Raw genomic sequence first — 23189 nt, forward strand, 5'->3', positions numbered from 1 at the left:
GTCTGACACCGTTTCCACTGTTTCCCCATCTATTTCCCATGAAGTGATGGGACCAGATGCCATGATCTTCGTTTTCTGAATGTTGAGCTTTAGGCCAACTTTTTCGCTTTCCTCTTTCACTTTCATCAAGAGGCTTTTTAGCTCCTCTTCACTTTCTGCCATAAGGGTGGTGTCATCTGCATATCTGAGGTTATTGATATTTCTCCTGACAATCTTGATTCCAGGTTGTGTTTCTTCCAGTCCAGTGTTTCTCATGATGCATTCTGCATATAAGTTAAATAAGCAAGGTGACAATATACAGCCTTGACGTACTCCTTTTCCTATTAGGAACCCGTCTGTTGTTCCATGTCCAGTTCTAACTGTTGCTTCCTGACCTGCATACAGATTTGTCAAGAGGCAGGTCAGGTGGTCTGGTATTCTCATCTCTTTCAGAATTTTCCACAGTTTATTGTAGTAAACACTTAATAATATGTATTTATTTCTATAATAAATTATTTGGAAGCAGATCATATGGAATGTCAAATTCTATGTATCTATAAAGTTGTTCTGCAGTTCTTCTGGAAACCAAAATGGAAGCAATTAACATAAATTCAGAGAAATGTACATTATTGGGGGGTTACAATAATAGTAGCTAGTAATTATTGAGCACTTTGTGACACTTTGTAATATAAGTATTTCACATGTACTGACTCATTTAGTTTTCACACACACAAAAAAAACTTCACGAAGTACATGTTTCTAGTATGTCCATTTTACATGTGGGAAAAAGATTTCAATAACTTTTAGTATGCCACACAATGAATTTCGGAGGAGCTAAGATTTAAACCAGAGAGTTTTGACCCACTTATCCACTGTCAAGATTAATTTTCAAAATTTACAAACAGCTCATGATGCTTAACAGCATCAAAGCAAACAACTCAATAAAAAAAATGGGCAGAAGACCTAAATAAACATTTCTCCAAAAAAGATATACAGATGTCCAAGAGGCACATGAAGAAATGTTCTTCATTGCTAATTATTAAAGAAATGCAAATCAAAACTACAATGAATTATCACCTGACACCAGTCAAATGGCTATCCTCAAAAATTCCACAAACAATAAATGCTAGAAAGGATATGAAGAAAAGGGAACTCTCCTACACTGTTGTTGAGAATGTAAATTGGTACAGCTACTATGGAGAACAGTATAGAGGATCCTTAAAAAGCTAAAAATAGAGCTACCATATGACCCTGCAATCCCACTCATGGGCATATATCTAGAGACAAATATGGTCCAAAAGGATACATGCATCCCATGTTCATTGAAGCACTATTTATAATAGCAAAGACATGGAAGTGACCTAAATGTCCACTGATGGAGGAATGGATAAAGATGTGGGACATATATACAATGAAATATTAAAGTGAAATTTAAAGTGAAAGTCACTCAGTCGTGTCCGACTCTGCAACTCCATGGACTATACAGTCCATGGAATTCTCCAGGCCAGAATACTGAAGTGGGTAGCCTTTCCCTTCTCCAGGGGATCTTCCCAACTCAGGGATTGAACCCAGGTCTTTCACATTGCAGGTGGATTCTTTACCAGCTGTGCCACAAGGGAAGCCCAACAACACTGGAATGGGTAGACTATTCCTTCTCCAGTGGATCTTCTTGACTCAGGAATCGAAGCAGGGTCTCCTGCATTGCAGGTGGATTCTTTACCAACTGAGCTATCAGGGAAGCCCCTAATTAGAATATTACTCAGCCATTAAAAAGAATGAATAATGCCTTCTGCAGCAACATGGATGGAACTAAAGATTGTCATACTGAGTGAAGTGAGTCAGATAGAGGGGAAATAGCATATGACACCCCTTATAAGTGGAAGCAAAAAAGAAATGATACAAATGAATGCACTTACAAAACAGAAACAGACTCACAGACTTAGAGAACAAACTTACAGTTGCCAAGGTATACTTAAGGAGTTTGGGATGGATATGTATTCACTGCTATATTTAAAGTGGATTAACAACAAGAACCTACTGTATACACGTGGAACTCTGTTCATTGTTATGTGGGAGTATGAATGGGAGGGAAGTTTGGGGGAGAATGTATACATAAGGCTGAGTCTCTTTGTTGTTCACCTGAAACTATCACAACATTGTTAATCAGCTATACACCAATACAAAATAAAACATTTAGGGGAAAAAAAAGAATGGTGAGGTAAATACATTAAAATTATTTTATACTGGGGTAAACAGATTATTATCTCCTCTGCTTTTAATTTGTTTACTTTATTGTATAAAAGAGTATGATCTGAGAATTCTTAAAAATTTTAGGACATCAACATAATTATCATTCCTAATCCACAGCCTGAAAACAACACACATACACACACACACACACACACACAACCTGAGTATATTTTTAGACTATTGACAGTAAAACATCAGGCATCACTGACTCGATGGACGTGAGTTTGAGTGAACTCCAGGAGATGATGATGGACAGGGAGGGCTGAGTTGCTGTGATTCATGGGGTCACAGAGACTCGGACACGACTGAGTGACTGAATTAAACTGTGTATTTGGTCTTGGCATCACCCAGCTTATTTACGTTATATGCAGACTAAATCATGAAAAACGCTGGGCTGGAAGAAGCACAAGCTGGAATCAAGATTGCTGGGAGAAATGTCAATAACCTCAGATATGCAGATGACACCACCCTTATGGCAGAAAGTGAAGAGGAGCTAAAAAGCCTCTTGATGAAAGTGAAAGAGGAGAGTGAAAAAGGTGGCTTAAAGCTCAACATTCAGAAAACGAAGATCATGGCATCTGGTCCCATCACTTCATGGGAAATAGATGGGGAAACAGTGGAAACAGTGTCAGAATTTATTTTTCTGGGTTCCAAAATCACTGCAGATGGTGACTGCAACCATGAAATCAAAACACTATTACTCCTTGGAGGAAAAGTTATGACCAACCTAGATAGCATATTAAAAAGCAGAGACATTACTTTTCCAACAAAGGTCTGTCTAGTCAAGGCTATGGTTTTTCCTGTGGTCATGTATGGATGTGAGAGTTGGACTGTGAAGGAAGCTGAGCACCAAAGAATTGATGCTTTTGAACTGTGGTGTTGAAGAAGACTCTTGAGAGTCTCTTGGACTGCAAAGAGATCCAACCAGTCCATTCTGAAGGAGATCAGCCCTGGCATTTCTTTGGAAGGAATGATGCTAAAGCCAAAACTCCAGTACTTTGGCCACCTCATGCAAAGAGTTGACTCATTGGAAAAGACTCTGATGCTGGGAGGGATTGGGGGCACGAGGAGAAGGAGACAACAGAGGATGAGATGGCTGGATGGCATCACTGACTCGATGGATGTGAGTTTGAGTGAACTCCAGGAGATGATGATGGACAGGGAGGGCTGAGTTGCTGTGATTCATGGGGTCACAGAGACTCGGACACGACTGAGTGACTGAATTAAACTGAACTGAACTGAAGTCTGTTTTGAGGCTTTCTGTGTGTTGAGTATTTTCTTATCAATGCCAGTATTTTCTTGCTGTATTTCGATTGTCATAAAATCTGTACCTCAGAATACAAAAACTGAAAAGCCTTCAAATCTTAGACCATAATCTATGTATCCAGTATTTGAGAATTTGAATATCAGGCCATATTCAATACCATAATTGGTGTCAGTGAAGAAATAGCATTTTTTTAAAGAAGAAATAATTTCAAAATGAATTATTTCTAATGTAGGTTGAATGTATACAAACTATTAAAAATTATTAAAGTAACTTAGACATAAAATTTAAAAAGCCACATAACTATTTCAAGTCTGCATGCATACATAAAGATTCTCACCCCATGATGGCAGTTCCAAAGATAAAGTGACAAATAGATAAAACAGCATACCACAGTAACCAAGCTCATAATGCCTGGTGTGATACATAACTACAATTTCCTACTTGATTATACTATTTGGGTCTAAATGTCAGAGAACGATGAGAAAGGGAATGTGAAGCGGTCAAAGCTAGAGACTTGTCCAGCTCTGACAACACCAATCTTTGTCCAGATATTACAGAAGTCATTTTAGGCAGAAAAGGTATAGCTTATAATTGACTTTTGGTCCAGTAAATAAGAAAAGAAAATGAAAATGTGCCACACTTAGGTTGATATAAATGTGAAAATTACACACATTGTGTTTCTTTAGCCTTCTCATCAATCAAACTATTTGATTCTATGTGAATGATTTTTTTTATTTTAGTTACTCTTCTTATCATTATTAAGATAAACCCACTTTTTTTTTTTTACATATGTAGTTTTATTGCATTTTTGAAATTAACTGAGAAATATAATGCAACAAGGAGGAGGAGCATATTCCTCTGGAAAAAATATACAATTGACCCTTGAATAACATGAGTTTGATTTGCAAGTTTCCACTTAAACATAATTTTTTTTCAGTGACAAATACTACAGTGCTCAGATCCAGGATTGGTTGAATCTATGGATGTAGAACCATGGTATCAACTATAAGCAACCTTGGATAGAAAGGGGAGGGCCAACTGTAAGTTACACAGGGATTTTCCACTGCAAGGAGTGTTGTTGCCTCTAACCTGACATGTTCTAGGGTCAACTGCATACATCATTGCTAGTGATTGTGATGCGAAGCACAATTTTCTTAAAAGTGTGAAGTAGTTGAAAATATGCTAGTCATTCATTTCTGCCTTTTGTTTGATTACTTGGCTTATTTGTAGTAATGTCTTCTTTGAAAAATGGACATTAAATAATCAGTGATCTACATTTTCTCCCATATCAAGGGACATGAAAATTGTGATACAATATTGGAAGTGGTAATGAAATATATTAACCAAAATGAAAAGAGTACTTAACCCATGTTGAGTGAAATTCATTTGCATCTTTCAATCAGTCAGTATTTATGAAGATCTCATTTTTTGCTTAGTACTGTGCTACACAAAAGGGAAAGTGAGCATTGCTTTTAGAGTATACGGTTTGTCAATCATTATGTCAGGCACTTTGTACACCCAATCACACTGATTTATCAGAAAGATCAAGTAGATTGGATATAAATGTATGCATTTTATATAGAATATAACATAAGTAGAGTAAGTTACTTGCACAAGGTCAAACGTCTAGGAAACTGTGCAGTTAGAATTTGAATCTAGAGTATCATGTGACTCTAAAGTTTATCATATTTTTACTCATACTAGTTCAGCTTACTTTCAATTAGGTGGTGCGTAAATGAAAAAGAAGTGAAATAATAAGTAAAACTCATAAAGCAGGTGTCATTGAGAGCTAGGAAGTTTGGAAAAGAGATAGGTAACCATGGGAAAAGGAAGAGGACATTAAGCATATCTGTGGTAAGTCCTGTGTTGTGTGTTCCAGCTGACAGTACCTCTGCTATCTGATGATGGATGATGTAAGAACAGAATCATAAAACAGTCATTCACAATTACTGAAATATGTTTGGTTGATTTTGGCAGAATTTTGGTGACCTCCAGTAGTTAAAGGTAGGTAAGAATTTACACACATCCTTACTTTAATGTTACTACCAGCTAGGAAAGGAAAAATGAAAGTCTTGGAATGAATCCCATCATACATGTAAGCATTGATGATTAAACACATAAAAATTTATTCATAAAACTTTTCCTCTCAGTTTGGTGTAGTGTCAGCTCCCTCTACCCTTTCAGGAGCTCCACTAACACCTTGCATAAAAATTCACTCGAGGTAACCAGACTGCTGTTCTATTTCAGGTGAAAATATCCTTCCATAGGTGGGTTGGTGTGGGGCCTGTTCCTATTCTAAATGAGGGGCACTCAAAGGTCTAGCTATTGAGTCAGCTATATTTTTATAACCTGCTCATGAAAGGATGGGAATATCCAACAATATTTCTATCCAACCCACTCACAAAGTCCAATGGAAAATTATGTCCTGACATATTCTCTGTTAAAAGGTAACATTTCTAGGTGGGACAAAAGTTGCTTCTACATTTAAATACAGATAATCTCTGACTTAAGAGGGTTCAACTGACAATTTTTTGACTTTACAATGGTACAAAAGTGCTGAATGTTCAGTGTGTATAGTATATATGATATATAATACACACACACACACATTTATATATACACTTTGAATTTTGCTCTTTTTCTGGGACAGCAATATGCTGTATGATAGTATGAAACTCTTGTGATTCTGGGCAGTCATGTGATCACTAATGGAAAAAACCTATATTCAGCACAGTATTCAATAAATTACATGAATATTCAACACTTTACTATAGAATAGGCTTTGCTCTTTGCTAAATGATTTGGCCCAACTGTAGGCTAATGTAAGTGTTTTGAGCACCTTTAAGTAAGGCTTAGGGGCTTTCCCGGTGGCTCAGCAGTAAAGAATCCGCTTGGGATGCAGGAGACTACCAGCAATACAGGAGATACAGGTTCAGTCCCTGGGTCGGGAAGATCCCTTGGAGAGGGAAATGGTAACCCATTACAGTTTTCTTGCCTGGGAAATCCTATGGACAGAGGAGTTTGGTGGGCTACAGTCCATAGGGTTGCAAGGAGTTGGACACAACTGAGTGAGCACAAAGAAGGCTTGCCTAAACTATGTTGCTCAATAGATTAGGTGTGTCATGCATTTTCAACTTAAGATATTTTCAACTTAACAACAGGTTTATTGGGAACTCGTCTCATCATAAGTCAAGAAAGATTTGCCACTATGTGTTCCTAAAGATGTCTGTGTATTTTGTGTGTATTTCAAACAATGCCTCAACTTCAGTGTTTTAAGAAAAATTGCAGGAAAATATAAAAATTAGTCATGTAAGCTTGATAATAAACTTAAGTATTGACCAGAATCTAGAAATCCAAGAAAGATTGATCCAGACTACAATGAAAGGAGAGGATTCTATAAGAGAACTGACATGCTTGAAAACCTGTATAGGTAGGGCAAACCATTATGTGTTCAGTGAGTGGGACTCTAAAGATGAGATCATAGTGTTTACAGTCTCTGAGCTTGCTTTTCAGCTTTGGCTCATAGGCCTATGTTGATCATAGAAGTGCATCTTTGGAGGGGCAGTGGAAGTGGAAAATAGAGTCATATATTATATAGGGAAGGCCCATTTGATGGGGAGGAAGACGCTTTCCCAAAAGAACCTCTAAGTTCATAAGTAACTTTATTTCTAGTGATGCTTTCTTTTAGTAAAGAGAAGGACTGCCTCAGGAGTCCCTGTTAGAACTCTCAGGCTTCTGTTGTTTAGCCTGGGCTTTCTAGGAGTCAGGAATATGGAATATTTTGCCTTTTGACTAAGGTTCCTCTCAGCTTTTGCGATTCTGTAAATGAGGAAGACTTAAAAAAAAAAAAAACTTTGTAATATTTTTCAGTGATTTCTTAGTAATACATTTCTTAAGACTTAGAGCCTAAGGCTACCTTCTAAGAAGATACCACTTTATAGCAAGTTTCCTTTGATAATTCTTTCTCCTTAATGTTCTTTTTGTTGTTCGTTGTTACTTTAAAAAGGGTTGATGCTCCAGGGCAAGTCAAAAAGAAACTGAGCTGTTTGCCTTTTCTTTGAGTGGTGGCTGTACATCCAAGAGATTGGTGGTTTTTATTATAGTATAGTGGTTAGAATTATTTCAGGTATGGATTTTAATAATGGATAATGCACCTAATGATTGGACACATTCTTCTCCTTTAAAAATGAAATAAACTGTTTAAAGATTCAATAACATATATACATATATGTAGACATGAAACTGAGATATCCAAGTCATGTTTAAAAAATAAATGTGTGTGCTAAATCGTGTCCTACTCTTTGTGACTTCATGGACTGCAGCTCACCAGGCTTCTCTGTCCACGGAATTTTCCAGGAAAGAATACTGGAATGGGTTGCCATTTATTACCATGAACGATCTTCCTGATGCAGGGACTGAACCGGCATCTCCTGGGAAACCCTTAAAATATAAAATGCACGATAGTCACTCAGTCGTGTCCAACTCTTTGTGATAAAAGGAACTAGCTAAAGCAATAAGTGTTAGAAGAAATAAAACATCTATTGACTCTTTCATCACTTTAAACTTTTATCAGCCTTTTTCTCTAAAGATTAACTTATTATCTTTTTCTCATTCATGAAATGTCTTTGTTTATAACTGATGACTGAAAAGATGGTTTCAGCTACAACAATAATACAACTGTTAAATTCATCATTAATACTCTTCCACTACTCATGCTGAAGCAAGAAATTCTTTCAAGAATCTTTATTTTATTCTCAAATTAATTGTCCTCTTATCTATCAATTTACAGAAATCAGTTTTCACTCTATGTATTTTGCCCAATTTGAAAGACCCCCAGTTGCCTTTGATAAGGTTTATGTGTAATATTACTATATAATAAGATGAATAAGTATAATAATAAATGTAAAAAATCCTGCCATTTATTAAAAGTCTATAAATGAGTTACTTAATTATAAACTGTATACACTTTTACCCTTATAACAACTGAAATAGATAGTTCCATTTTATAAATGAGATTTGAAAACCTAGACAAGTTAAAGTTTTATAATATCACATGGATGATTATTTTACCGAAACTAGAATTTGAACCAAACATAGACATATGGTTTCCTCTATGCTGTCTCAAATTATAAAATTTCCCTCATTGATTAAATCATCTGTCTCAAGAATCTAGAGACCCTACTCATTTGGCATAATTACAGATAATCTAGCTAACATCTTAATAATAAAGATAGATGAACAAACTGTCTTTGTCTGGTAAAGTCGCTACTACTACAAAGTCTTTAAAGTCAAAAAAAAAAAAGTTAAAACATACTTAGTTCAACTGACATGGATGATGTGATATGTCATATAACTCTGGAATGATATTTATATGAATATCATAGCTTTTTATGAATCATAAATAGCTACCCAGGATATTTCCATTGTTTTAGAAGAATTCAGAATTTTGATGCTTTTCAAAATTGATACTTTCAACATTAAGATTTTAAGATACTGAAAACTCCAAAAATGTAGCACCACCCTTATTTTTATTACTGTTGCTATTACTAAATTTCATAATTGAGATAATATTTCAACATTCAAATTAGGTTCAAATCAGTTACTCAGTCATGTCTGACTCTTTGCAACACAGGGACGGCAGCAAGCCAGGGTTCCTTGTCCATCACCAACTCATAGAGCTTATTCAAAGTCATGTCCATTGAGTCGGTGATGCCATCCAACCATCTCATCCTCTGTCACCCCCATCTCTTCCCACCTTCGATCTTTCCTAGCATCAGGGTCTTTTCCAATAAGTCAGTTCTTTGCATCAGGTGGCCAAAGTATTGGAGCTTCAATTCAGCATCAGTCCTTCCAATGAATATTCAGGACTGATGCCCTTTAGGATTGACTGGTGGATGTCCTTGTAGTCCAAGGGACTTTCAAGAGTCTTCTCCAACACCACAGTTCAGAAGCATCAGTTCTTCGGCACTCGGCTTTTTTTATAGTCCAACTCTCACATCCATACATGATTACTTTAAAAACCATAGCTATGAATAGATGGACCATTGTTGGCAGAGTAATGTCTCTGCTTTTTAATACGCTGTCTAGGTTGGTCATAGCTTTTCTTCCAAGGAGAAAAGGGTCGTTTAATTTCATGGCAGCAGTCACCATCTGCAGTGATTTTGGAGCCCCCCAAAATAAAGTCTCATACTTTTTTCATCGTTTCCCATCTATTTGCCATGAAATGATGGGACTGGATGCCATGATCTTAGTTTTCTGAATGTTGAATTTTAAGCCAACTTTTTCACTCTGCTCTTTCACTTTCATCAAGAGGCTCTATAGTTTTCTTAGCTTTCTGCCATAAGGGTGGTGTCATCTGCATATCTGAGGTAATATATTGATATTTCTCCCTGGCATTTAGCATGATGTAATCTACATATAAGTTGAATAAGCAGGGTGACAATACACAGCCTTGACATATTCCTTTCCCAATTTGCAAACAGTCTGTTGTTTTATGTCCAGTTCTAACTGTTGCTTCCTAACCTGCAAGCAGATTTCTCAGGTGGTCTGATATTCCCATCTCTTTAAAAATTTTCCACAGTTTTTTGTGATCCACACAGTCAAAGGCTTTGGCATAGTCAATAAAACAGAAGTAGATGTTTTTCTGGAACTCTCTTGATTTTTTCATGATCCAACAGATGTTGGCAATTTGATCTCTGGTTCCTCTGCCTTTTTGAAATCTAGTTTGAACATCTAGAAGTTCACAGTTCACATACCGTTGAAGCCTGGCTTGAAGAATTTTGAGCATTACTTTGCTAGTGTGTGAGATGAGGGCAATTGTGCAGCAGTTGGAACATTCTTTGGCATTGCCTTTCTTTGGGATTGGAGTGAAAACTGACCTTTTCCGGTCCACTGCTGAATTTTCCAAATTTGCTGGCATGTTGAGTGCAACACTTTCACAGCATCATCTTCTGAGATTTGAAATAGCTCAATTGGACTTCTATCACCTCCAATAGTTTTTTTTTTTTGGTAGTGATGCTTCCTAAAGTCCTTGACTTTGCATTCCACCATGTTTCAACATTAAAATATTTTTAATATTTTAAAAATATTTAGTCTATAATATTATATATAACATTGCATAATTATAAAATTATATATAAATCATATATATAATTATATATTATATAAATATAATATATATTTAATATAGTCTATAATATTTCAACATTAAAAGCTAAAAACTAGTATAATCGATACTTAAAGGCTCTATAGTATGCATGCATCACACATGCATATATATATATATAGTACTCTCCCATGTTTACTTGAGATCCCTCTGGAGAAATAAATAAATGATTTAAAAGAGTTGAAACTTTCCAGCTTTTTCCTTTTCCTCTGCTCCTGTCCGAGAATACCATCATTCTGATTTTTCTTGCCTTTATTCTCAAGAAATTTCATTTATGCATAAATAATACATAGAAATCCTTGTGATTTTGAAATGTATTTGTAATATATTGTGTACCTTATTTTATAGCATTCTTTCCCTGTTTTGGCCAATACTATTTGAGGTTTGATAAATATATATTGATTTATGTATAGCTACACATATTTTATTTTCTTTTTTTAATACTTCTAGTATATACATAGGGGCCTCCCAGGTGCCACTAGTGGTAAAGGATCTGCCTGCCAATGCATGAGACATAAAGAGATGAGAGTTTGATCCCTGGAGTCAGGAAGACCCCCTGGAGGAAAGCATGGAAACCCACTCCAGTATTCTTGGCTGGAAAATCCCTTCAACAGAGGAATCTGGTGGGCTATAGTCCATAGGGTCACAAAGAGGTGGACATGATTGAAGCAACTTAGCATGAACTCGTGCAATATATAATATACCTCAAATTACACATCCCTTCTCTTGTGATGTAGGTCTGTAGGTCTGTACAATCTCCCACCTCATTTGGCTTTTAAATAAAGCTTAAGTAAACATTCTTATATATTTCTCCTTTATTTTCTATGTAATAATTTTTCTAGGATAGATATATAAAATGATTTACTGGCATATAGAGGACATGGCCCTTTAATTTTACTAGATACTGCAAAAGTGTTTTTTGTAACGTAGTTTTACCAATTTTCTCTTGAGTGGTGTATGAGAATTGCCAATTGATTTGCATCTTCATAACTATTTTATGTTCTTTGACTTATAATGTTGTCAGCCTAAATGGTGGCAATATATATCTCATTTTGGCTTAAAATCACATTTTTCTGATTACTAATGAGATTGAACCTCTTTTCGTATATTTATTTACAATTTGGAACTTCTGAGAAAAACCTATTAATATTATTTACTCATATTTCTTTTCTTTTTTTTCTCTCTCCTTTATAATTTATAAGCTGAGACTAGTATTTCGTCAGATATATATGTTGCGTAAATAAAACCTTACCAAATCTGCAGCTTGTTTCTTCCAAAAAAAAATCTGTATTTAGGCACATTTATCAATCAATTTGTTTGTCATTTGGCCTTTTTCCACCTTGTTTAAGTGTGTGAAATGAAATATGAATCCAGTATCTTTTCATTGTGAAAATTCAATGTTACCAGGACAATTTGTTGAATAGTTTAAACTTTATCTGCTGATTTACTAGGCTGACTCTGTCTTACACCAAGCTTCCATAAGTGAAAAGGTCAGTTTCAAACTCTGAAACAATGTATTTATTTCTTTGTCAGTATCATGCTGTAAGTTGATTTTTTGCCCTGCAATTTTATTGTATTTATTTATTATTTCTAATATATATATTTTAGTTATCTGTATATAAAATCATGTCAACGGTAAGTAGTGACAGTTTTACTTATTTTCCAATCTGGATGCACTTTATTTCTTTTTCTTGCCTAATTACTCTAGCTATGACTTTCAATATTATGTTGAGAAGAATGGTGAAAGTGGGTTTTCTTGCTTTATCTCTCTATGCTGGATTTTGGATAACTTCCTCAAACGTATCTTTAGCTTTTCCATTTATTTCTTCCACTGTGTTTATTATACTGCTTTATTCTCTGTTGAATTTTTAATTAATATTTAGTTAATTTTTAGTTTTCTCAAGAGAGGCTTATTTTTTTCAGTTGAGATTAGGGACAAAGAGTTAAGCTTCCTTTGTCACAAATGTCAAGATAGAGATTTGTTTTAAGTTTTAGACCACATTTATGCTGAAGATGTGGTCTTTTGCTAAAACCAATGTTTTTTATGCATTGGTTTGGAGTCCTGCTTTCTGGCTCTTCTAAACCAAAAGTCTCATTGCCTGTCTCTGGAGGATCATTCATATATTTTCTCCCAATTAAAAAAAACCTTATTGCGTTAAAGTCCCAGCACCAGTTCATACTTACCATTCTGCTTTTGACTCCCTCTTTATGATTGTCCTTTAGTGTTTTTCTTGCTTCCTCAAGAATTCAAATGTTCATTTAAAAGATTTTTTTTTATATTTTATGCTTCATTTATGGCTATTGTAATGAGTAGGGTTTACATTTGATATAGTCTGTATATTATCATTCAAAACAGGGAAAAGGAAGGGAAAGGAATCAGTATTTATTGAACACTGCCTTGTGCATAGCATTTTACTGGAACTGTCACTTACGTCACTTCCTTAAATTCTTACAAGGAAAATGAGGATAGAAGATACTATTAATAACATGATGAAGTCTGTCTTTTTAGAGAGATTATTCTAGAGGCTATTTGAAGAACACTTTGGGGACTCCCTCGATGTTCTTCAATGATTAATTTCTCTAAAGTAAGAGGAAGATTAAAAGTGTTTGTTTTATTGTAATTCAAAGCAACAGGGTAATTTGCATACCCTGGAAGACTGTGAAAATTGAACAACTTTTTATTACATTGAAAGGATGCTATTAAACGAAGAAGTGAAATTTGATATGTCAGATTTACCGTAGAAGGTTAAGGGAAAGAAAAGAAATGATGAGTGAACCTCACTTATAAGGCAGCCCTGCGATCAAGATTCCAAGCCCCTGATGGTTTCTCCTGGAGCAAAACAGTCTGGAAACATACACAGTTTCAACTCATGTAGGTAATTGTTATATCACTTTTAAAAATAGTTTATTTCCATTATATACCTACAATTTTAATACTCTGAGGGGGGGAATGAAAACAGCTGATATCTCATTCACCAATTCCTCTCTCTACTTTGATCTGTGACCACTGTGTATGTTTCCTGCTGCTCAACTCTTCTGTTCTTTGACCTATTTAGATCATCTCTGTTTTGGCCACCTTTTATGGAAGGTCTTTATTGAGTCTTTTCACCCTCACCTCCTAATATCTGCCAACGTTTAACCTTGTTAGTGTGGTACAGGTTCAGCATCTCCAGAAGCCACTTGATATGGGCACATTTTTCTACTATAGCCTCTGAACTTTTAAATGAGGGCAGGCCCTCTCTCCTCACACGTGTTGCTGCATGAGTTATCTTGAAAATCTGAAGTCTGCAGCTGTTAGCTCAAGGACAATCCAGAGGAAATGTCATTTCCTCCTAAACTTCTAAAGAAATTTCTTTGTGCTCAGTTCAGGCAGAAGGAAGGAGTAAGATGAAGGCACTGTAATAAACTGACCCCCTAAATCCAAATCTTTCAAGTCCAAAAAACCTTTTTTACTTTCTCCTTAAGGAAGCGAATAGCTGCAGGAAGGACATACTATCAAAGTATGTCATGATTTTCCTTAGCAGAATAAATGTGCATCTATTTTAAAATAGGATCGCTAACAGACATGCAACTTCAGGAAAGAAAGAGACCTGAACTCAAATTTTTCATCCTTTTAAAAATCCTTCACAATTTTTCTTCCTTGTACTTCAGAAAGAGAATGATTAAAAGCTCGAACAAATCATAAACACACACACACACACTCATATCAGAAAGGGCATATTTTCCGTTTCCTCTGGCAAACCAGGACAGTTTAATGACTGCATACAAACAGTATTTTCTGTGTATGAATCACCTTTCATTGAGGACATTCTTTAACACTTTACATGCAAAGAATCCTATTAAATCCAAAACAAGCTCCATTATCACCAGGGACAAATTCCACTAAAATGTTTTCAAGGGATTTAAGTTATGAAGAACAAGGCCATACTCTTATTTTGCAATATGACAACCATTACACTCCAATCCTTTTATTGGTATATTTTCTCATGCAAAAGAAAATGCGTAACATGCTATAATTGGTTAGAAATCTTGTTACTTACAGACTATAATAGACAATGCTCATGTCAGGTAAAGGTTTAGGGACAGGGAAGAAAGGAATAGAAATGGTAGGTGTCAGACTCTTAGGGAAAAGAATCAAACTAGTTGTTCATAGTTATCAACTGCTAAATGTCCTGTTGGGAGAAACAAAAGACTCCATACCATTTATTCAGTTTCTTGTCTAGTTGGGGGAGAAGAACAACTAGAAAACCATCATGAATGGTTGGTTATTGACCACAGCTAAGAGGAAACTGCACATGGAACAACAGACTGGTTCCAAATAGGAAAAAGAGTACATTAAGGCTGTATATTGTCACCCTGCTTATTTAACTTTTATGCAGAGTACATCATGAGAAACGCTGGGCTAGAAGAAGCACAAGTGGGAATCAAGATTGCTGGGAGAAATATCAATAACCTCAGATATGAGATGACACCACCCTTATGGCAGAAACTGAAGAGCAACTAAAAATCCTCTTGATGAAAGTGAAAGAGGAAAGTGAAAAAGTTGGCTTAAAACTCAACATTCAGAAAACTAAGATCATGGCATCTGGTCCCATCACTTCATGAGAAATAGGTGGGGAAACAGTGGAAACAGTGTCAGACAGATTTTTTTGGGGCTCCAAAATCACTGCAGATGGTGATTGCAGCCATGAAATTAAAAGACGCTTACTCCTTGGAAGAAAAGTTATGACCAACCTAGATAGCATATTCAAAAGCAGAGACATTACTTTGCTGACTAAGGTCCGTCTAGTCAAGGCTATGGTTTTTCCAGTGGTCATGTATGGGTGTGAGAGTTGGACTATGAAGAAAGCTCAGCACTGAAGAATTGATGCTTTTGAACTGTGGTGTTGGAGAAGACTTTTGAGAATCCCTTGGACTTCAAGGAGATCCAACCAGTCCATTCTAAAGGAGATCAGCCCTGGGTGTTCCTTGAAAGGAATGATGCCAAAGCTGAAACTCCAGTACTTCGGCCACCTCATGCGAAGAGTTGACTCATTGGAAAAGACTCTGATGCTGGGAGGGATTGGGGGCAGGAGGAGAAGGGGACGACCGAGGATGAGATGGCTGGATGGCATCACTGACTCGATGGACATGAGTTTGAGTGAACTCTGGGAGATGGTGATGGACAGGGAGGCCTGGTGTGCTGCAATTCATGGGATTGCAAAGAGTCTGTCACGACTGAGCAACTGAACTGAACTGAACTGAAGAGGAAACTGCAGAAATAGAGGAAACTGCCACATTTGCTGTGGACTTCAAGGAAGTCTTAATAAATTTGGACTGCATCTTTAAATATGGGCTGTAGTTAAACTGCTGAAGGAGAAAAGGGTGGTTGTGGGGTTTTTGTGTGTGTAGGGCAGTGAGGAGGTAGGCAGGATAAAACCTCAGTGAAGACCCAATTTGATGTAAGCATGATGGTATAGAATATTCTCCTGTATCTCTCAGAACATCTTAGTGAAGAAACAATTACAGAGACTTCCCTTGATTCCACATGCAGAATTCACCATTTCCCTAGTGTTCCATTTACAGTCTTTATAATGAGGTTTAATATAAGTAATTATTTTAAGCAAGTAAATATAGCTTTTTTTTTTTCTTCAAAGAGGTGTCCCCATGCCATCTCAACTTAGTAGCTCAATAAAGCTGGGCTGCTGCTGCTGCTAAGTTGCGTCAGTCATGTCCGACTCTGTGCGACCCCATAAACAGCAGCCCACCAGGCTCCCCTGTCCCTGGGATTCTCCAGGCAAGAACACTGGAGTGGGTTGCCATTTCCTTCTCCAATGCATGAAAGTGAAAAGTGAAAGGGAAGTCGCTCAGTCATGTCTGACTCAGCGACCCCATGGACTGCAGCCTACCAGGCTCCTTCATCCATGGGATTTTCCAGGCAAGAGTACTAGAGTGGGGTGTCATTGCCTTCTCCGATAAAGCTGGGCACCATACTCTAAATCTCAGGTGTATCACATATTACCTAGAACAAGCTAAGTGTTGACTGGATATGTGTGAAACGGAGGGAGGAAAAGGAGAAGAAGAGAGAGAAGAAAGAGAAAGGGAAAGAAAGTTTGCTGAGTACTAGACAATCATTACTTTAGGGAAAATGCTTAGTAGGTTTTTCGGTGGCTATAACAAAGAATATCTTCAATTGAATAAAATGATTTTAGACAAACAGCCTTCTCTTAAACTAAACAAAACTAAGTCAAATGGAAACATGATTGGTTCAGATGAACAAACTTCTGGGTGATTATTTCTTTTCCCATTTTCAGCTAGAATATTTTGGCATCAGAGGCATATGGCTTTTGTTACATTATCTCCTCGAAAGCAGTTACCATGCCTATCATATTTATGGTGTCTCTTTTGGTTAGGATTGTCTTGGCTCATTTTTGTACTCAATAAATAACTGTTAATGTTGTAAAAACTTATGAAGTTTTTAAATTTTTCATTAATTTTTTTGGTGTGGAGAACATTTGTGAAACGTATTATAATAACCCAAATGATGATGTGTAATTACCATTATTAGACAGTGCTTTAACTAGGTATTCTAATAGTAATTACATTGAAAGGATGACCTTTTTCAAATCAACCCATGTTAAAACTAATGTTGTAATGAATACATGTATATATATGGCTGAGTCTCTTTTCTCTCCACCTGAAACTATCACAACATTGTTAACTGGCTATATCCCAATAGCAAATAATAAGTTAAAAAATAAACAAAACTGATAGTGCATATCAGTGAACTGCTGAAATTTTTCAAAAGCTTGGAACTATTGCTGAATAATTTGTCACTCACCAATTAAAATCAACATATATTTTTATCAGCTCATATGCTTAACAAATGCTTCATACCTGACAGGCTTTGAAAGGAGTAAGGAGTGAGAGACAGTAGACATCACAACTGACAAAGTGGCGTTTCCTTCTTTTCTTTTTACTAACCATCCAATGGAGAAGGAAATGGCACCCCACTCCAGAGTTCTTGCCTTGGAGAATCCTATGGACAGAGGAGCTTGGTGGGCTACAGTCCATGGGGTCGCTCAGAGTCTGACATGACTGAGCGATTTCACTTTCACTTTTTACTTTCATGCATTGGAGAAGGAAATGGCAACCCACTCCAGTGTTCTTGCCTGGAGAATCCCAGGAAAGTGGGAGCCTAGTGCCCTCCTATCTCTGGGGTCGCACAGAGTCGGACTTAGCAACTTAGCAGCAGCAGCAGCAACCATCCAATTCCCTTAAAGACTGTTTTTAGGACTTTCCTGCTTTATGCCAAATAACCTCTCCTCCAGTAAAGACCATTCAAAAGCCCTGGAAAAAAGGAAAAAAAAAAAAAAGCCTGCATTCTGATAGACTCTGATAGGTTCTCTCAGTTCTTACTTAAAAGTCAAGGAAGCAGGTAGATTTTGAAGAACAAAAGTGTCAAACTGAACACTATCTTTTTGCAGTAAAAGCGAAAGGTCAAAGGGGAAAAAAAGCTTAAATTAAAATTTAAATCTAGGGCTTAAGGATATAAATGTGACTCTAACCTTTCACATAATAAGCACAGTGTTGTAAGATGAGGTGTTCTTTTATGACCCCTTCTTTCATCATCACCTCTTCAGGGAAAATGTCATATACAATATATAGATATTAACTCTTTGACGTAGGTTGGAAGAGCTCTAGGAAAATAACCAATATGGAAATTAAGTCCTTAAATAACATCTTGATTTACAAAATGAAGGTACTCTATTGGATGAGATTATCTGTAACTAGAAGTTCAGTAACATTAGCAGAGGTGGTTTGTGAAGCCACAGAAAGACTGAAGACTAGTTGTTGCCTCTTGCTGGTGATCTGTATTCTTTTGTTGAAGTCAGTCAACCTTAACTCTCTGAGTATATTCTTACTTGTTTTTAATCTCTGATCAAAATTATTTTTAGAAATATGATTTTGTTTTTCTGTCACTAAGTCATGTCCAACTTTTTGCGACCCCACAGAATGTAGCAAGCTAGGTTCCACAGTGTTCTCTAGGCAAGAATACTGGAGAGGGTTGCTATTTCCTTCTCCAGAAGATCTTCTCTTACCAGGAATCAAACCCGTGTCTCCTGCATTGGCAGGTAGATTCTTTACCACTGAGCCATTAGGGAAGCATGATCATAGGTACACTGAACTTAATTCTTATGCTTAAGTTGCCCTGTTTCCTTCATTCAACTTTGATGCTGTGTGTTTTGTTTATTCGTCTTTGTATTGTGAGTATAAAATCAAAACTCAAGTTGCAACTTTCCTCTAGCATCATATATGAGGACAGGGTAATATATATTTTCCCTAGGTGAACTGTGAAGTCCTAATAGTTGGGTAGTCTCTCCAATGTAACAAACTGTCACTAAATCCCTGCCCTGTATTATACTAATAACCCACTTACCACTTTGTCATGATTTTCAATTTGATCTCAGTAAGTTTCATATATGAACTTTCCTTAGACAATTCATCTTAACAACTTTATATTACTTGATCATAATTTACATCTTGGGCATGTCATTGCTAGAAATGCTTCAAGCAGCACATAAATACTACCAACATATTAATATAATTTGAAGCAGTGGAAATTCTGAGGGAAAAATGCATATCTACAAGACAAAACCATATTGACTTGTTTTATACTTTATTATTGGTTATAAATTGTATAGCAGTAAAACTTGTAACTTTAAATAAATTTTACAAAGATATTTAGCAAACATCATGCATCAGGTTACCTAATAATCACTGAGAATTGAGATCTCAGAGAGCGTAAGAGAGAAACCGCTCTTCATGAAGTAACAGGACCCTGGAGAGAAAAAGGCATGACTACACAACTCTAAAACCATGGGGTTACAATAAAATCACAAGTACAACACTTTGAGAATTTGGAAAATGGAAGACTACTTACAGCTTTTATGCTATGGAGGAGTGAGGAGGCAATAAGGAGAGAACTTCATTTTTCATTTATTCTGAGTGTGATGAAAATGATTGTTTCTTTCTGTGAAAACAACGAATGTATCAAAATACACAAAATAAATTTATGAATAGTTGCATGTTATTTGGAGACCAGTTGCATGTTATAAGGAATACAAAAAAAAAAAAAAAGCTTGAGATATTTACCAGTGATTTATTAAATATCTATGACATATCAGGCCCTAAGTTAAGTCAAGTACTAATACCAGGGAAGATACACTGAAAGTAGAATTAGATTTCACTTTCAGAAGGAGTTGTAACAAATCTGTGGCTGTATTTAATCTATCAAAATAAGTACAAGAATTTTCTGATTGAAGGACTTCCCTGGTGGTCCAGTGGTTAAGACTCTGCACTTCCAGTGCAGGGGGTATGGGTTCAATCCCTGGTTGGGGAACTAAGATTTGACACACTACACAGCATAGCCAAAAACTAAATCAAATAAACATAAAAAAAACCAATTTCTTATTGAATTATTATCTATCCATAATTTAAAATAATTCAGGGATTGTTCATGCTCTATAAATAATACAGTCCATTACCTTCTGAAATAAATGCTCTGTTGGACTCAAAGAACCTTAAGCAGTGGCCAGCACAAACTCTAGTGCACAGAAAGTACCCAGTAAGTACTTATGAGTGATTAAAATCTTTTCAAAAACATTGATTAAAAATAATTGATAATTTTATTTCTTTAAATTTCAGTAAGTTATTTAATAAATTTAGCATGATAGAAATTCATACATCCATGGTGTAAGACAGAACTCTTACATACATAGTGTAAGAACAGTGTGTTGAAAGTAGATTTTCCTGGCTCTTGAGAGCTAACTGCTCACATTTTCAGGAATTTTTTGAGCAATTCTTTAACATGATAGTAGCTTGAAATCAGTCACAATGGGAGTGTTACACTACAATATTCAGCAAATGTTACAAATGTTAAACATTTATCAGCTTCTGATAGTGTATCTTTGAGCACTGTGCATGTTCTAGCTGTTCCCTGTACTTTTTAGATCTTTTATCTAAACTCAAGACCCTGGGAAAATTCTTTTTCTGGTCAAAGTTTATTTAGGAAGCCACTGTTCATAGATTTTGAAATAGCAAGTCAATGTCTGTCTATATTATTCCTTGAGTTTTATATGTTGATTCTGAAATGGATGAAGCACAAGTCCTATCCCTAGGACTGTAAATTGGCTCCCAAACTGTGTTTTCTATCCATGGATCATGGTATCAAGCCATGTACATTCTCCATAAGACTGTGGAGAGCCTTGCTCTTGTTTACCCTTATGGTGATCCAGAAGTTTGACCCAAAAATGTAGCTCTGTGACAGATCCTGTTTGTTAGGATCCCTGCATCATCTATTCTTTGATTCTTAGCCAGCCTCTGGGATAACAATCAGGCTTCCCAGGTGATACCAGTGGTAAAGAACCCACCTGCCAATGCAGAAGACGTTAAGAGACACAAGTTCGATCCCTGGGTCAGGAAGATCCCCTGGAGGAGATAATGGCAACCCACTCCAGTATTCTTGCCTGGAGAATCCCATGGACAGAGAAGCCTGGCCAGCTACAGTCCATAGGATCACAAAGGGTTGGACACGACTAAAGCAACTTAGCATGGAATAATGATCATTGACTCATTCTGATCTTTCTGACACCAGCCTCCCTTTGCCTGGCCCATTCTTACCAACAGTTAACCAGATGATGCCACGATGGTCTGTTTTGCTGCACTTCTGGTGTATTTCTGTGGTTTCCCCATCTTGACTCTGCCAGCTCCACAGACACTGTAACACATCCCTCTGACCTCCTTCACTGCCAGGAAAGCTTGCCTGTAGCCAAATCCAGAATTGAACACTTTGATTCGTTTTACCTTTTTTGACACTGCATTAATGGTAATATGACTAATTTGGTCATATCAGAGTCATTAATTCCTGTAGCTCATGCATGATTAATGGGCAAGATGGCAGCCATATGTAAATAGCTCCTGGGCAGTCTGCCACATGCAGATATTATCCGATTATATTTGTATTTAATGCTTAAGCAGCAAGCATTTTATCTGAGAAGAAATGTTAAAAGTCACCCCCTCATTCAATACATTTCAAATCTCATTTTTTACTGAGGTACTAAATATTGTGCAAAGAATTATCTGACTCATTGTACTAAGATCTGACAACTATTCATACAATAGAACAATAAATTATCTTTAATGGCAGAGAAATCGCATTAGCTAGAGCACTTGAAACTCTCTGTTTATTGATAATAGACACTAATCTAAAATGCAGTAATCTCTCCACTTACTTTCATTTTGATATACATTTGTTTGAGCGAGAGAAGTAGTGTTTCATCAAGCATGATAATGCTCCACTAGTTCTCCAGCTACAGAGTAAAGCTACAGCCATAAAATATTTTGCTTTTCGAAAAGAAACATGAACTATTCTTCTCCCCCAAATAATCTGTATGTGTACAGGCATACTACATAATTATTTTAAAATGTAGTTTTTTTGTGCCAATTGATGCTAGGGAAATACCTCTCAAATTTTATCTTTGGAAAGACTTCATACAAAATGTGCTTATTGTAGCAAAGCTTTTTAGACATACTACAATAGTTACAAGGCCAATGCATCCCTCTCTAAACATACCTGTTTAGCTGTGAGGCAACATACGAGGGGCATGAACACATATTGAACGCTTATAAGATGTCAGGGACTGTGCCTGTTTCTTGTAATATAATGGGTCTCAAGCCCCAGGCTAAGGTTAACACTGTTCCGCTTATTGATTTTCAAAATTCCTTACGTTTGTATTTTTTTAATACATCCAACTAACATAGTAATTTTGTAAGTTTTGAATGACTGATATTAGGATTCTCATCTAAGAGCTACCAAAAACAATAGAGAAAGAAATGAGTTGTATATCACCCAATTCACTCTGAGCAGGCAAGGAGCTACCAGATTCTTGGAATCACAGTCCCTGCAATATATTTCCATATAGAGAAAACCTTTTCATTAAAATGTCCATTCATACATATTTATAAGCTCTATTTTATATGAAGAATTCAATTAGAAGATGCAAATAAAGGGACTTAGATACAGCTTCTTTCTTCAAGGAGCACATAGTCTAAGAAGATTAAAACATGTAAATAGATATCAAATAATTACACTTGAAATGTACTAAATTGGGATATGGGTGTCAGGGATGGTTTCTAAGAGTGATACCAGTCTAGACATTTGAATGAGGAACTATTACTAGTCAAATTAATTGAGAGAAGTAGAGGAAATAGGGGAGAGTGAGGATATACTTAATGGTACATTTAAATGCCTAGAGGTGAAGAGAGAAGAGCACATTTGGAGAACCACAGATACTTCAGATGCTGGAGGGGAGGCAAAGGGCAGTGAGGAGACAGGAACATGAGATAGGCTGGAAAGGTAAGCAGAGGCCATAAAGGGTATGAGTTTGTTTCACTTAGCTCTAAGAACAATGAGCACTGTGAATTCAGTACAAGTGATGAGACAACCAGTTGGTTTAAATGTTAAAATTCAGATATACGCCAATAGTT

This window comes from Oryx dammah, unplaced genomic scaffold (genome assembly GCF_014754425.2).
Source record: "Oryx dammah isolate SB20612 unplaced genomic scaffold, SCBI_Odam_1.1 HiC_scaffold_27, whole genome shotgun sequence".
Classification (NCBI taxonomy): Eukaryota; Metazoa; Chordata; class Mammalia; order Artiodactyla; family Bovidae; genus Oryx; species Oryx dammah.